This window comes from Triticum urartu, chromosome 3A, assembly GCF_056163025.1.
Source record: "Triticum urartu cultivar PI428250 chromosome 3A, HENAU_Tu73, whole genome shotgun sequence".
NCBI classification, from domain to species: Eukaryota; Viridiplantae; Streptophyta; class Magnoliopsida; order Poales; family Poaceae; genus Triticum; species Triticum urartu.
Window position 1 is genome coordinate 376,983,295 of NC_141875.1, and position 16,360 is coordinate 376,999,654.

A 16,360-nucleotide genomic window follows, 5' to 3' on the forward strand; every position below is an offset into this window, starting at 1 on the left:
TTGTATAAATAGTTGATTATCAATGGAATAAAGAACACAGTTCGATTCATTTGCTTCTCTTTCGATCGCTCTCAGATTTTACTTCGAACAAAAAGAAATTCCATGTTTTAGTTGTTTTAGTAGCGAGCAAGCATATATGATAACAAATTTAACCCCCTTTAATAAAAATAGAGACTTGTCATCTACAAACATTTTAATTTGGTAGTAGTCCCATTTCAAGACCATGTCATGTTGAAAAAATGAGTATTTTTCAGTAATCTCCCGTTGCGCCAAATTGCAAACACACCATACGTGCTTTGAAAATATTCCATTTATCAATGTTGAGCAAGCACATATGGTTACTATTCTAACCACTATATAAACAAAATGAACGGGGGCTTGTATAAGGGTAACCAAAGTTCAAAAGGAAAAGGTGTTATATGTGTTGTTTTTCCGATGATTTGGGTCTTGGAACACCTGAATAGGCAAGCACAGTATTGCAAGTAAGAAAATGTGAAACATCGCTAATAACTTGCCTCATATACATGATAGTTTTAGGCCATACAAGCAATAGGGAAAAGAAAAGCAGTCTATATGTGATGAAGCAAGCCTAAGTCAAATAGGTAATGCCCATACAACCAAATTCATTACAATGGATGGATTTCAGTCCTAAAACTGGAAAGTAAATATGCCCATACAACCAAATTAATTACAATGGATGGATTTCAGTCCTAAAACTGGAAAGTAAATATGCATAACAGAACGTGGTTTATACAACTTCATGAATATACTTAATATCCTGGCAGCACCATATCCATACTACTTGAGGAAGTAAATAATCAAATGACAATCACACATGAGTTGTAGGGTTTTATCGTTTCCACTTTACAATCCAAACAAAACTATATAGTTGATCTGCAAGTAATTACATGACACGACAATGGCTTCGACAAATATCCATCTTTTATGGCATAAACACATATATATTGATTACAGTCAGTAATGAGAAGTGATGGTAGCTCACTATAACATCGTCCACACCAGGAAAATATGGTAAAGCAGTCAGATCCGACGACAAATATGATATGAAAATCTTGGAAAGAGAACTATCTAGAGAACAAACTTACATGTAAAGATGTGTTATGGCCTGTGAAAATGGATAGTGTTATGTCACACTATTTGGCTATTGCTATAGAAAATCTGCTGCAACAATAAAAAGAAAAACTTAAAAATTGTGCTTATGCGCAGTATAATGCCTGGTCATCAATAGTTTGCATCAAATCTCAGCAAATGCTCTAAATACATATATCAGGAACTTCTTCTAATACTCTAGTAACATGATCTAAATTAGCCGATGTGGAATCCTTCAGAACTAATCAGCCGACATAAAGCCGGTGAAATCAATAACATAACAGAACAATAATTAAATGCTTAGTTTTACTTAAAGGTATTTTATTTACATATCTATAAAGCCATCGGCGCCTGACATTATCAAACTATAATAATCAGTATGCCACACTACACATTTATTTAACTTGCAATAGAACTTCAACAAACATATCAATTAATGGTAACTGGTGTATGCCGCGCAGAGAAAATTGCACTCTGGTAGAGCAACGACATGCTAGAAGCTAACAAAAGTATTACAGATTGACAATAAATAATAGATAGCTCCATCAGTACCCACCGTTGTTGTGACTATCAAATTAAAATTCCATATCTATCAGAAAACTGACAAAGCTTGAGGGCCTCTTAAATATGAAGAAACGGCATGTGCAGAGGGGCCATACATACTGATTAAGAAAACTCACTTTTTAGCAACCAGAATCCCTTCATTCAACGAAGGAGAGGTGGCGGCATGGTCATGGGATTTGGGCTCTGGAGCAGTAGGGCTGAAAATAGAGAAACCATACACATCATAACGATGATGTACTTCGACAGCCATGCATAGAGCAACACATCCTCGGCACCCTTCTCTTTGCCACTGCCAAACAGGAGCCGGTGTGAGGCGCCGGCCGGCCGGCGTCACCTCTCCCATTCCGCCGCAAATCTGTTAGCAATGCCTGACCTCCGCCCACCCTCGTATCCCCTCTCCTCTGCAACGGCTTGCTCTCTCCTCGATCTCAACTAATACATCAGGAAATATAAAGAATTAGTCCCTAAGCATCAAATGTACTGATGCAGCAGACACAGCTTCATATTATGGATTTTAAGTTCATCATACTTTGTTTGGAAAAACATTAGAATTTCATCAAAGGAAACAGTTTAAACTTAACTGTATTTGCTAGTCTCGAATTAAATTATGGGATTGACAAAAGGTTGTCACCATTAAGGATGGCAATTTTATCCATGGACATGGATACCCATGGATATCCAACCCGAATGGATAGGGTTTGGATATGCTTTTGTGCCCATGGGCAGCACCCAAACCCGACCCGATTACTCGTGGATAGGACATGGATATATCCAAACCCGACCCGATCGTCTGACATAACGAGCAATATTCTGCAACCCCTACCCCATATTCACATGTCCCACTATAATTTTATCCTTTATCTAAAACATCCAAAAGAAATTACACAATCCCCACCGTAACATACTCCAACACACCTTCTCATCCTATTATCTACACTCATTAAATTACTTGTTGTTGAGAATCGGTGCCATCTACTTGAGTTACTCCTCTCATAGCCCTAGAGGTGGCCACCGCTGCCAGCCGCTACCCCCACGTAAGGTGGATCACTGCAGCAGCCACTACTGGCCTGCGACAACCCAACTCCATATCTCCTTGACCCCTCCGTCTTCGCTTTTCCACACACGCACTGATGCATGGCCGCAACAGTGGGACAATGCAAGGGCTATGACTGCATGGCAGGGAGTGAGCACGCCAATGCAGAGTGCACATTGTGCAATGAGTTATGTCTTATGTATAGGTCTTGAGAGGACCCGATGGATATCCAATGGGTATGGATATCCATCGGATTTGGACATGGTCACAATTTTTCGCCCATGGATATTTCATGGATGGGCTGGGACTGCCTTCATGGATATGGATATGGATTTGATATTGTTCAACCCGATCCAAACCCGACCCATTGCCATCCTTAGCCCCAGGACCTGCCAAGAAGCAATCACATTCTTGCTGAAGGAAAAAACCCTGGAAGAAGATATGCTTTTATCAATAGACGATCTTATAGGAGTTTACGCAAACCTGAGAGTTGTGAAGAAACGATAGATACTTGTTTGGCTTTTAGAATAAATGGATTTATCCGAACTTGGTTCGTTGACAAGAGAAATTCTGCAATGCTTGTGAGGATGACCGAGTGTTAAAATGCGAGATTCACTAAACCGTATAGAGGGTAATGATTTGGGTGCGGGATGGATTGATCACCATACCGACTTACTCTTATTATCCGCCTTGCTATATGGGATGGTAAATCTGAGTGACTTACCTATAGTAGAGAGACGACGATATTAAGCCTTGTTTAAACCTTAGAATGGTATAATCATTTTCCCTTGTACAAGGCAGCTGTTGCCAATCGTAGGTTATACGGTGAGGATCAACCCAGACCCATTTCCTGTAGGAGAAACCATAAATTGTTGACCACCATGAGATATTGAAAGTTGTTTAGCATTGGCGCCAGACCCGTCAGCTCAGAAGACCCAGTCTCGGAATAACCTTACCAAGAAGAAAGGATACAGAAGAATTGTGGTAAAGGTTATGCCACTACCGGAAGAGCCCAGAGAAGGAACTTTCCCGAGAATCTGAGAAGACCGATACTGTCAAGAATAAGGATGAAGTATATGAGTTTTGATGGAACCGTATCAATGCTTCTAAGGGTGGTTTGGGAGTTGAAAATATTTGATAAGGGGTGTTGAAAATATTTGAATTTCATTTGAAAACATTTCCAATTCTGAAACTTTATGCAACTCAATGAATTTCACGAGAGAAGATAAAATGACTTCTTCAAATCATATGAAATATGATTTGGGAGTTTCAAAGAAACTCAAATTTAAAATCCAGTTGAAATTATTTTTTCAATTTAGGTTATTTGAGTTTTATTCAAATTATTTTTCTCCAAAAATAAAATATATGGAAATTAGGGTAACATGGTTCCCTACAACAATAAATTGGAGAGAAATACATTTGCATTCATTTTGGGATTTTTAAAATGATTTTTACTAGATTTTATTAGACCAGTAGCACTCTTTGAATTATCTGAATTTGTGTGAATTTTATTTGACTCTAGAAAAATGTTCAACTTGTAGAAAATGTTTTTCTGAAATTTTTGATATATTATATGCCTATATAAAATTATTAGTTATTTTGTTTTATTTATGTTTGTTGTCTGGAAAATCTTTATTAAAAAAATTAAAAAAATAGAATCCCCGCCAACTGGGCCGGCCCAGCTCCTCAGCCAGGCCCAGCCCAGCTCGCCAACCGCCTCCGTCTCCGAGCTCGGGCTCCCGAGCGTGGCTGACTCCGCCGCCGCCGCCGATTCCTGGTTGGGCACGCCTCCCCTTGCCCCTCCTCCACGCCACCTCCTCTCCTCCCCTTAAATAGCGCGGCCCCGGGCCCCGCCTCTCTCTTCCCGCCGCCAAGCCATCGCCCGTGTCGCAAACCACCGCGCCGCCGCCGCCGGGGTCTGCGCCGCAGTCGCCCGCTGCTGCAAGCCACAGCCGCGCCTCGCCTCCGCCCAAAGCTCTCCACCAGCGCCACCGCCTTGCCCGCACCGCCGCCGCCCGCTGCTGCCTGCTGTCGCGCCACCGCTCGCTGCCACCGGAGAATGTCGTTGTCGCCTGATCTGCCGTCACCGCCGACGAACATCCGAGAACCGCGAATAAAACCGCCGGTAACCGCCGACCCGCCGGTTCATCCTGGTTTTTTTTCGGTCCAGTTTTCATTTAAAACCGAACGGTTTTCTTTTAGATAGATCTATTTAGAGAACGTTCGCTGGTTAGGTTTAGAAAACGAGCGTTCGCCTTTTAGTCTTTTCCTTTTTCTGTTAGTTTTAGACAGGGACTTCTTCGTAGATGTTTTATTTACAGTTTAGTCCCTGATCTCAAAACAATCACTACTTTTTGCTCGCTAGTCGGAATTGGACGAAACCAACGCCCACTTCTTCGTTATGATCTCCTCTATCCAATAAAACAACTTAAACATGTTTTTGAAATTTTAAAATTTGAATTAGGCCAGATTTAAATTCAAACTTTGTTTGTTCATAACTTGAGTTTCGTAACTCCGTTTGAGTTGATTCTTTTTGCAAATTAAAACTCTTGACCTAAACTTTCTGATAAGGCCAAATTCACATAATTTTGATACTGTCAAAAATTGTTTTATGATGCAAGAGTTATTTGCTTGGTTTTGATGTTTTCTGAATCGTCTTCTTCGATCTTTCTGATCTTTTGAGTGATTGCTTATGTGTGGTTACTACTGCTTGCCCACGATAGATTGACCAGAGTGTGACGAGTAGAACTATCAATAGTTTTGAGTGCGAATCATCTTTATCAACATTGCAGGCAAGTTCACACTTTGATCATATCCCTTTTCATACCTAATTTTTATGCATTAGTTTCAACCCTCAAACATTGCATGAGTAGGATTGATAACATGTGGGTATTGGAAAGTAGTTAATGAGGTAGGAACCTATTGCCCTGCATTCAAACCTTGGGAGTTACTATTACATTATGCTTATATTGCCATGCTATGCTCGTAGACGTGGATTGGGTTTAAGAATATTTCATGACAGATGTGAGATTGTTAATTAATGGTTTACTTAAGGTGGCAACTTTAACACACATCTGGGTGGATTGAGACACCTGGGTATTCTAGGATTGCCTGTTTTTTATGAACCGCCACCCAGGCTCAAAGGAATCATGAGATTATTCATGCTAGAAACTTTCGTGTGCAACCACAAGCTATTATGGGCTCTACCATAGTTGATTAAGTTGTGTGAACTCTTACAGTGGTAGACTAGCAGATGTAGGGGAAAATAGGTGTAACGGTCTACCCGATCGTAAGGTGCTAGCACTTCTGAAAGACTATCTCTCGGTCATCCGTTTCTCAAACACCATGTAGTGTGAGAAACCAAACGAAGGCGATCGAGTCTTGTGGAGAAAAGTGCGCAAACCTCTACAGAGTGTATAAACTAATCATGGTTAGCCGTGTCCCTGGTTATGGACATCTAGTTAAATAAAAATTATTCCTTTGCAGTAGGGAAAAATTGGATTTTCGCAAAATCCATATAACCATAGAGCTTTTCCACCAGCCTAATATGCATGTAGTGATAGCCATTGTTCATCATTTTTCTCTATGGTGTGAATTTGCCACATTCAATATACTAACCCTTTGTGGCTGCAACATCTCATATTGCAGGATTATCTTACGACGAGTAAGTGATATATTAGGGTTACGATTTCTACACTCAACTTTGCCATTGGTGTTGATGAGAATCCACAACCTTGTTACTTCCGCTATTTGGATTGAGGTAATAATATTTGCATTACTTTTACATGTGATTTACCTCTGTTATAAATCCTCGAATACTGTGTATGTCAGCATACCGATCAAGGAATGACACTTAAGCACAGAGACTTGATCCATTCGAAACGGGTCGCTACAGTCATTCAACAGCTCAGTGATATAACTTGTCCTGCATTGAAGAACTTGCAAGCCAACGCAATTGCTCTTTTTAAGAAAAAAGCAATATATAATATAAAAATATACTGGATGGATTTCACCTGATGCATCAGGTCTGCAGTTATGACCGCAGAGTTGATGATCACCATGGTGAAACCGGAATCAATCACGGCCGAGTCAGCCGCAGGTGCTGACAGATCTGTCAGCCACGGCGTTTTAAACCAGTGTGGACGGGAGAGTCGACCGCGGCGTTGCAAACCGGTGCGGCCGCGAGAGACGGCCACGACATTGTAAGCCGGCACGGGAGTCCGTTGAGTAACGACGACCACCTGTGCCAAAAGATGTTGGCGTGCCTCCATCTTCGGGGTATAATATCACTTTTTGTCATAAATAATTGCCCTGCATAAACAATATTGCAGACCAAGGCAAAGATAAACTTGTTCTTTGACAAAAAAAACATGCGCTAATAAATCGAACTTAGATGGATAACACCTGATTTGTTTGGACGACGGATGATCCGTTTATAGCAAAAGCATATCAAAGATGCATCAAGTACTAATGCATGTAATATCTATAGTCCAGGGATATAAAAAGTAGCTGCTTCAGACCATGTGTGCTAGTTAGCTTGACAAAGTTAATTTTTCTTTTGTACCAAACACCTATCCTTGCCTAGCGAAGGCCAATAGTTTGTTCACTTTGGAACCAAATACGCACTAAATCATCACACATAAACTGGTTGAGTTATGGATGTGCCAAATAATTACTACAACACAGTAGCTCTGAAATTATTTCACAAGGAGTGAACAAAAAAAAGAATCTATTCAGAAGGAAAAAAGAATCATAGCCCATTCATACATAACTGTATATATAGATTCCTAGCCAAAAATTACAGCCTATACTAATACTGTAATACATGACTGGATATCAAGATCATCAGGATAAATAGTTTCCTTATAGAACCACGTATGGTTGTGCAGCTAATTAAACATCTAGATAAATATAAAGGATATACCTTCTTTTCATCTTTTCATCTGACAATCTCCCGTAATCAACCACACTTGTAATATCTTGAAAGGAGTTTGTGCCTGTAATTGGGAGGGTCTTGTGAAATGTTTAATCTAGTTATCCTTGCCTTCCTCTGTAGATAACCAGGTGCAGTACTGATCAAACAAAAAAAAATTCACAAGAAATGAAAAGAGGGTGCAACATTGCAAATAAAAAATAGAACTGACAGAAAATCAAAAGCTTTACCTAAACATTTTTGCATTTTGATGCTATAATTTATGATTATGTGTATGTGTATGTGTTCGTTGTCAACACCTGCCCGTTTGTTCTGGTGTGCCACATCCAAATCTTTACCTAAACATTTATTACCATGCCTTTTGTCCAAACGAAATTTGAATTCTCTTTGGTGTGGTCCGTTGAAATCTTCTCCAATCTCTTTGTTGCTTGAATGTTTCTCTGTTTGGGCTAAATCAGATTAGGGAAAAGATGGATCAACATGAGGTGCTGGAGCAGATTGGGAAGGGCACGTTTGGCTCTGCAGTGATTGCAGAGGCATAAGGCTTAGGAAGAGGCTGAGAGATGCTCCATGTATGTATTTAACTTGTGAAGTAAGCTCTGAACTGAATTGGAACCTATGACGAAATTGTGATTATTCATTTTTCCCTATGTAGACTAGAGGCCATTAAGAAGGCAAACGACGTCGACAACCACTTCTCATAGGAGGTGCTCAACTATATATCTAAAAATCAAAACTAGGCCTCCTTTGGTTCATAGAATTGAAAAATCATAGGAATAGGAAAGTCGTAGGAAATGAGATGACATGCATCTCAAATCCTATGCATAGGAATAGAAAAGGAGATGCCCTTTGATTCACACCATAGGATTTTTTCCATTGAGTCTAGGCTAATGTTTATTTTCCTATGAAATGTGGAGGATAGGAAGAATTCCTCCATAGGAATAGGATTTCATTCCTACAAACCAAAGCGCTCTGAAGGAATTTTTCCTATAGAAATCCTATCCTATGAAAATCCTACAAAATTCCTCCAAACCAAAGGAGGCCTAAAAGTAAGTAACTTCATGATTTGCGACCTATGAGCACATACAAATATCAATAGCAGCTGAAAAGAAGTCACTCTCTCAAGATTCTTACCATATATATCCCAGCCAAACATCTTTGCTTCAAGCAAATCTTTTAGTCCTTTAGTCGCCGTCACAACTTCTTCAGTTTTTCACTGCAACACCTACATGGTGCAGGAAGCATAACTACCAAGTTATTGGAAGCAAGAAGGAAAGACAGTAGTATTCTAGCTAGATATTAGTAAAAGTGAAGTACCAGGTGTGTCAAGGCTAAATTAACAGACATTGAAGACTGAATGCGGCAAATCTTCTATCATACCAAACTGATGATATTATTTCTTTATTAAAAGGGAACATCCAAGGATGTGATTGCAAAACCTTCCTTTGGTAGCCGTAGTTTGGTGCATAGACAAATAAAAGAGGTCACTGTCATAGTCAAAATGTACACCTACCATAAGAAAATATCGCGTTTCATGCCTTACGAACTGCGCTCTTTGTGAAGATAACAAAGTTTGGTATTGCTAAAAACCACAAAATTTGAAAGTGGGGTTATCAAGCACACTGAATAGAGTTTACGTAACTGAAAAATAATAAACAGAATATGGAAATAAGTGTTTTGAAACGTAGAATTTTGGAGCTGCAACTTTTGGAGCTGCACAAAAGATGCAGTTGAAGAGGAGAGCCCTAAATGAAAAAATCAAGCTAGCAAACCTGACCTGGTATATATCCCAAATTGACAGTAGCACCTACATACTGAAGCAACAAAATTACCGAAAAAATCCCCACAGAATGAACATGACAGATGAAGGTTGTGTGCTTCTCGAGTTTCTTTGCTTTCACTCCGTTTCTGTTGTAGCCAGGGCTGTCTTTCGAGTTTCTCTCTCCCTCTCCCTCCCTCCCTCCCACTCCCTCTCCTTCCCTCTCACTATCGCTGTTTGTGTGATGTGTGAGTGGTGGACTAAGTGAAGCAGAAAAACATACATGGCGCAAAATCCTAATTCAGACCAGTAATTGTTTGTAAATGAAGGCCTAAAGTTATAATCCACGTCAACCAGGAGTAAGTATACTTTTACAATTATAACTGGATGCAAGGAATGACACATTAAAATTGAAAAGCCAAGAGATAAAACATGTGAATGATCAATGTCAGCCATATGAATCCTACTTTCCGAAAACACAAATGAGACTACTATAAAAACATAGGAAGTACACTGGAATTAAGCTAAGAACACTAAAAACATAGGCAGTACACTGGAATCCCTTTCTTATGGGTATGAGTTTTAGATCACGGACAAACAAGTCTACAATACACTAAATAATCAGATTAAAGAACCAGAGATGATATATTGTTTGAAGTGAAGAGCACAATGAACACACCTGTCGAAGCTTTATTGGTAAGTACAATCTACAGAATGTGCACACAAAATCAACCAGCCGGTCGTCTCTTCTAACACACATAAAACAGATACACTATCTACTACCATGCCCTTCTTCAGGTAGGAGCTTCATTAGAAAAAAGGGATCCCATGGAACAAAAACTGGGTCATCGACCTTGACGATTTTCCCTTTGCCCTTTGCCGAAACAGTATCTTTGCAGACCAAATTTTGCCCAAAGTATACCTACAAAATGAGCTAAAAACAGGAGCAGTCGGCTCTTTGTTCTTCTACCGTTGAGAATATGTTGAAAGGGATGATTACCTTCGGTTTATTCTTGTGGCTTCAACAAGTCACATGATAAGAATATCACCATTGTTTTTGTTGGTTCAGTGCCAGGTGTTCTGTTGTCTTGATTAACGGTAGGAACCTGGAATCAGTAAATACAGAAAATAAGCATAGTTATTTAAATTGCCTTGTGAATGTTAACAAACTACTGAATTCTGGTGGTGTAATGTTTATATACGATACAATGAACCAGTTCATAATTATCAGTTTTATGAAACCTATCCCCATCACCCATACACTTCTCAATTACCTACATGTACATATGTACTTGTTGATTTTATAACTAAGCCAACTCACATATCAATTCCTAACTCACACTCGAATAATTTGTGCGCTACATAACTAAGACAACTCAGGAATTTACCCTTTTACTAATTTTGCTATGGAAAGAAAGGGAAAGAAAAGAAGCAAGCAATTTATACCACTACATGTTATCATGTTTATTTTCAGACATTGCAGAATTGAATTTGAAGCAAGGAGAGTACCAACCATAGCACCAGATCTGGATAACTTTACCTAGCAATGGTCGCATAAATTCACACCTTCAAATGTTAGCTTGTTTATCTGTATGGTTTCCACCGATCCTTATTATGGATGGCATCCATCCACTAAAAGACTGTCAAAAGGAACGATGTCTGCAAGAAAACAAGCAGTATAATTACATAAGGTAGGTAACTACAAAGCAAACTTGTTATCTTAATTCATAATATCTCAGGAAGAGAAGTCGATCCAAAAACACGATGTGTTGCGTGACAGCAATGCAGAATGTAAGGATACCATATATGGACTTGATCAAGATAATTAACTTCAAGAACTCCTTGCGGCCCCAGACTGGTTCGATATCCTTCCCACAGAGGAGAAGTGGGAACTGCCAATAGCCTTCAAAAGCAAAAGCAAAAACAAAAAAGTCAACATAAAACACACACACAAATGTTGTCCAACTTTTGAGATACTAACGTCTGATTCTGAATTATGCTATTCTAAAGTGATAGCTGATGAATTCGGTCAAAATTGTGCATTGTCTTCAGCTCCAATGGTTTGATTTCGAATGTTATAATAGGACACAAGTTTCCATTCATAGCCATGAAGTGGCAGTAATTGAACATAATTGGATAGGGATCTAGTTAACTCACCCCTGGAAGGACTTGCTCAATGTAACCAGTTGTGAAGCCTCGCTGAAGGACGTTGGGCTTCTCCGATGAAGCCAGCAGCGAGATGTTGGAGACCGCCTCGAGCGGCAGCACGTCGTCGAGCGTGTTGGATTGGTGGTGCGGGGCGACCGACGGCTTGAAACGGGTGACATGTCGTCTCCATTACTTCCTATGTATTTGAATGAGTTTAGATTGCTCCTAAAACCACTATCCTTCTGAGCTATCATGTAGTACAACAACAATCATCTTTTCTTGATATTACATTCAAAGGAAAGAAAGTAATAATTATACACACTTCTAATGAGAAGATTGTATTCAATGCAACATTTTATACCAACTACCAAATCTGGATAGGAAAAACTGTGTGCGCATACAGACAAATTTCAGCAACCTCGGATGATTAAAAATGCCAGGAGTGTATGAAATCATATATATCTACAAGCTATTCCAAGATTCAGGTAGCCCCTCCTCACCATCATCCTTCTAGAAAGTGCATAAACAGGGACTTATAATTAAGAAATTGCCACACATCAGTAAGCACGCACACATCACACACGCTGCAAGTAAGGCAGAACCGCGAGAGCAGAGACGATATGTCACGGTGGTGACCTGCACACCTCATGTGGAGTATGGAGAGGAGGGAGAGGCCTACCTGGCTGGTGTCGCTCTTCCAGGGCACGGACCGGCGAAAGAAGATGGCAGCGCAAAATCCTTCCTGGGGTCGCGCACCGGAGGTGGGGCTCGATTGGCTGGCCATGGACGTTCTCATCCCATCTCCATGGCCTGTCTCCTCTCCTTCCTTCTCTCCTGCAGGGACGGATCCATGGGGTCGCTCTCTGCCTGGAGGTTCCCGCTGCCGCCGGAGAACCTCGCCTCCGTGCCCGCACGCCTCGTATCCGTCGAGATGGGTGAGATGCGGGAGGATGGAGGAGGAAGCGAGCCTGGAGGCGGCTTGGGGACCGGAGCGCTGCAGCTTCGACCCTGATGCCCCTTGCCCCTGTTGCCGGCGTCTCCCCAACCCCGTGGGGCATGCGCCGACTGGATCTCCAGCCTCGCTGCTCCCCCACGTCCGGAGGAGCTCGTCGTCACCTCGCATCGATCGATCCACCGTTGGGGCGCCCGGATCTCCTCTTCCTCATCTGGATCCTGGTCTCCTGCTTCGCACCATGGAGGGGCGTGCCTCTTGAAGAGGCCATGGCGGCAGCGGGGACGCGGTATGGCAGGTGGCGGCGGCCGGCGCGTTGGGGGGAGGAAGAGAGGGAGAAGGGAGGCGGCTGCATCGATCTGGGAGAGCTGGAAAGGGTAGGGTTTGTGCGGGGCGGTGACCAATGGGTGTGGCTCTCGCACGATCTCCCGCAAATGGCGCGACGTGCACGCGGCGTGCAGGGACAGGGTGCGCACGCACCACGAAACGGTTGACCCAGCCAACCAGCACATCGCATGAGCCCACACGTCATCCCTCGCGACGACCCACCGCTCGGTAAAAACGACTGGTCTGAATTCTAGCGACCATTCGACGGCCAAAAAGCAAAAAAAGACCTGGTCAACCCTCATCGAACGGACAGGGAACGAGCCGATCGAAGGAGCATTCTAGGAGCGAGTTCCCCAGTTTCTGTTTTGTTTTAAATTGCTTTTTAGTGCTGGTTGAAGAAGGCGAAACAAATCCGATGTCCGGCTCCACTGCCTGAAGAACCAATCATCCCGCGCTTAGCGAAGATGCTGGACCCGGCACCTTATAAGGCACCAGAGAAAAAGGCCACACGAAAGGCCAAGGGGGTCAGGAGTGGCCCCCGCCGTAAGGGCACTTCGGACATGACGTCCGAAGACAAGACCCATTCCCCTGCCGCCGAAGACGACGAGGATGAGGAGGAGGACAAAACGACTCTCCTCCTGATGAGGGGAGGAAGAAGAGGGCGGCCTCCACAACTCTGGAGGCGGAGGCACCCAAGAAGGGGAAGCGCTCCCTCGCGGATAACTCCGCATTGGACGTCGACGACAGTCCGGAAAAACGCCCCCGCGCTAAGCCTCGGGCTGCATCGTAAGTATTAAGACTTGTATCCACCCATAAAGTTTCTCCTCTTTGCCGCAATTAAATGATTGGTTACGTTTTATTGTAGTCCGGCCCACAACAGCTCCCCGCGATCCTCGTCGGGAGGGTCGCTGGATTCCAAGGCAATGGCCAGCGATTCGCCGCCAGCTGCTCACTCCCCCCAGGCCAAGGATGATGCGGAGGTGATGTCCCGAAGGACTGTTCTAGGCGAGGGAGAGGCTCGGGGGGCGCCAGAAGGCGAAAATCCCGTCGTCGGACACCAAGGGGAATTAGTCCCCATGGAGACTGGTGGGGAGGGCCGAACTCAGTTCAACCCTCAACCGGACTCAATTCCGGAGACCGAGGCTGCTCCGGAATCCGGCACGCGACCTCCTTCTGAAGAAGGGAGGATGCCCATTCCCCCGGTGACCCCTGTCCAACCAGGGGCACCAGATAATCTACTGGAAGCGCTGCGAGGCGCTTCCATTGTGGGCATGGTAATTGAAAGGGTTCAGTCTGCCAAGAGTGGACTAACCGAAGCCTGCAGCAACCTTGTAAAGCCCTCGATGCGGCTATATCTCCCACGTGTCGAAGCATGACTTAGAGGCATAACCGCATTGAAAGCAATGTCGCAAGTGAGGTAATCTTCACACAACCCATGTAATACAATAGGGGAAAAAAATACATAGTTGGCTTACACTCGCCACTTCACACAGTTACATGAATAAAACATTACATCATCCAGATACAATCAAGGTCCGACTACGGAACCAAAATAAAAGAATAACCCCAAATGCGACAAGGTCCCCGATCGACCCCAACTGAGCTCCACTACTGATCAACTAGAACGAAACAACACAAAGGACAAGATCTTCATCGAGCTCCTCCTGAGCTTGGTTGCGTCATCTGCACAGACTCATCGGCACCTGCAAGCTGGTTTGGAAGTATCTGGTTTGAAGAAGAATCTTGATCAAACCACCGTAAGAATTGAAAATGAACGAAGAGAAGATAAAGAAACACCGGGAAGAATTATAAAATGAACGAAGATGCTTGAGAGGATTTAGATACATGGGAACGAAGAGATCACGAGCCGATTAAAGATCACTTGAATGAACCACCGGAAGGGTTGAAACAACGAATAAATTAATATGATAAAAAAGAAGAAGAAATCTTGAATGAACCACCGTAAGAATTGAAAATGAACGAATAAAAGATAACGAATCACCGGGAAGAATTAGCAAATGAATGAAGATTCTCGAGAGAATCTAGATACATGAGAACGAAGGGATCACGAACTGATTAGAGATCACTTGAACGAAGCACCGGTAAGATTTGGAGAACCATAGCTGAAAGCTGAGAATGAATAAATTCTGAGATGATGGGCTCCGGAGAAACAAACTGAAAAGAATCTTGAATTACTCCGGATAGGTGAAAAGAATTCTCACAATCGAAATCAATTATGAGAGGAAGGCAACAAGCTAGAATCATGAATCTTCACGAGAACGGATATGATTGAAGAGAAAATTATTCCTTGGTCCTTAAATGTTGAGAATGACGATGAGAAACACCACCAAGAATTATTTAGACACTCCGGAAGAATCAAAACAAAGAGGTTGAGCCAACGATGAAAAGAATTCGACAGATCTTGGAGAAAAGCATTTGACTGATGATAACTCATTCTTACGTCAAACTTGGAAAAGAATTTAGGATAGCTCCGGGAAAATAAGAAGAGTCAGGTAAGATCCTGGAAAAAGACCTGTGGGTTAGGGCCCACTCAAAAGAAACACCATTGAATGATTTGAAAGAGAGGTTGCACCGGTTGAATTAAATGACTTGAATGAGATAACAACCTCGAAAGATCTTGAATGAATGCAGAGTGGAAAACACGAATCTTCTGAGATATCTTCAGCACTCCCGAACAAATGAATAGCGAGAAGTGAATGATTATGAGGTGCACCGGCATGAGAAGGTATTAGAAAGGAGAAAAAAGGTTATGATCAACAACAAAACTTGAATTGAATCCATCGGAGAAGAAAAGAATGGAGAAAGAAGAACGAGTAGAGCATCTTCATGAGAAACACCGGGTAAAAACATGAAGGAAAAAGAATGGAGAGACTTCCATCAATAAAATGGATACTTGAATAAGAAATCTGGTTCCTTGAAGAAAAAGGGTGGGAGGGAGGGAAAACAAAGGCAATTTGGGATGAATGAAATGAACACCGTTGAGAGGACTTGAGTTGATCTTGCGGATGTTGACAAAGATTGGATCCACTTGAAGAGAACCACGCCGATACAACAAGATTGACATGACAATCTCGATGATCGAGAAGGATTGCATTCACGTAGGAGTATGAGAACACCGCTTAGGAACAGGTATGGAATCAACATTTGACTTCGAAGCAACTCGAATACCACAACTCAAAACAAAACAGAGGATTGGCTTGCAGAATAAGCCGGAACAAACATATGATAGAGATTTCGTCCGAAGTTTTCGTGGTGGGGCCTACACGGGCTCGATCGTACAACACCATCATGTACAAGGCAGTGCACATGACATACGAAGCGTCCCCGAGTCGGCATAGCCAAGGACTCTTTAAGACACAACGAGACCACTGTAAAATCGACCGTGGATAGGCGGACCACTAGACATCGAACCCCAATTTCATATCATACATCTGATGGAAAGATATCCTAAGAGCTACTTGAATTCCCACTTATAAACTCCCAAAATATTCCGGTTATGCAATCAGGTGTTGG

At 42.4% G+C, this 16,360-nt stretch overlaps 1 long non-coding RNA gene across 27 annotated transcripts; it reads right to left on the bottom strand.

Moving 5' to 3' along the window:
* Positions 1-292: 292 nt before the first annotated feature.
* Positions 293-12,958, bottom strand: LOC125543873 (uncharacterized). 27 transcript variants are annotated; one of them, XR_015618979.1, is made up of 11 exons: positions 12,227-12,958; positions 11,557-11,743; positions 11,201-11,302; positions 10,940-11,058; positions 10,400-10,505; positions 8,775-10,333; positions 6,504-7,779; positions 3,664-3,759; positions 3,191-3,557; positions 1,791-2,106; positions 607-1,182 (listed from the first exon to the last, which is right to left on the bottom strand). It is a non-coding gene; the product is annotated as an uncharacterized LOC125543873 (long non-coding RNA). The 27 variants fall into 27 exon arrangements; XR_015618982.1 differs by having other exon boundaries at positions 3,191-3,277; positions 3,432-3,759; XR_015618985.1 differs by lacking the exon at positions 3,664-3,759 and having other exon boundaries at positions 3,191-3,277; positions 3,432-3,557; positions 12,227-12,957.
* Between the last annotated feature and the right edge of the window lie 3,402 nt (positions 12,959-16,360).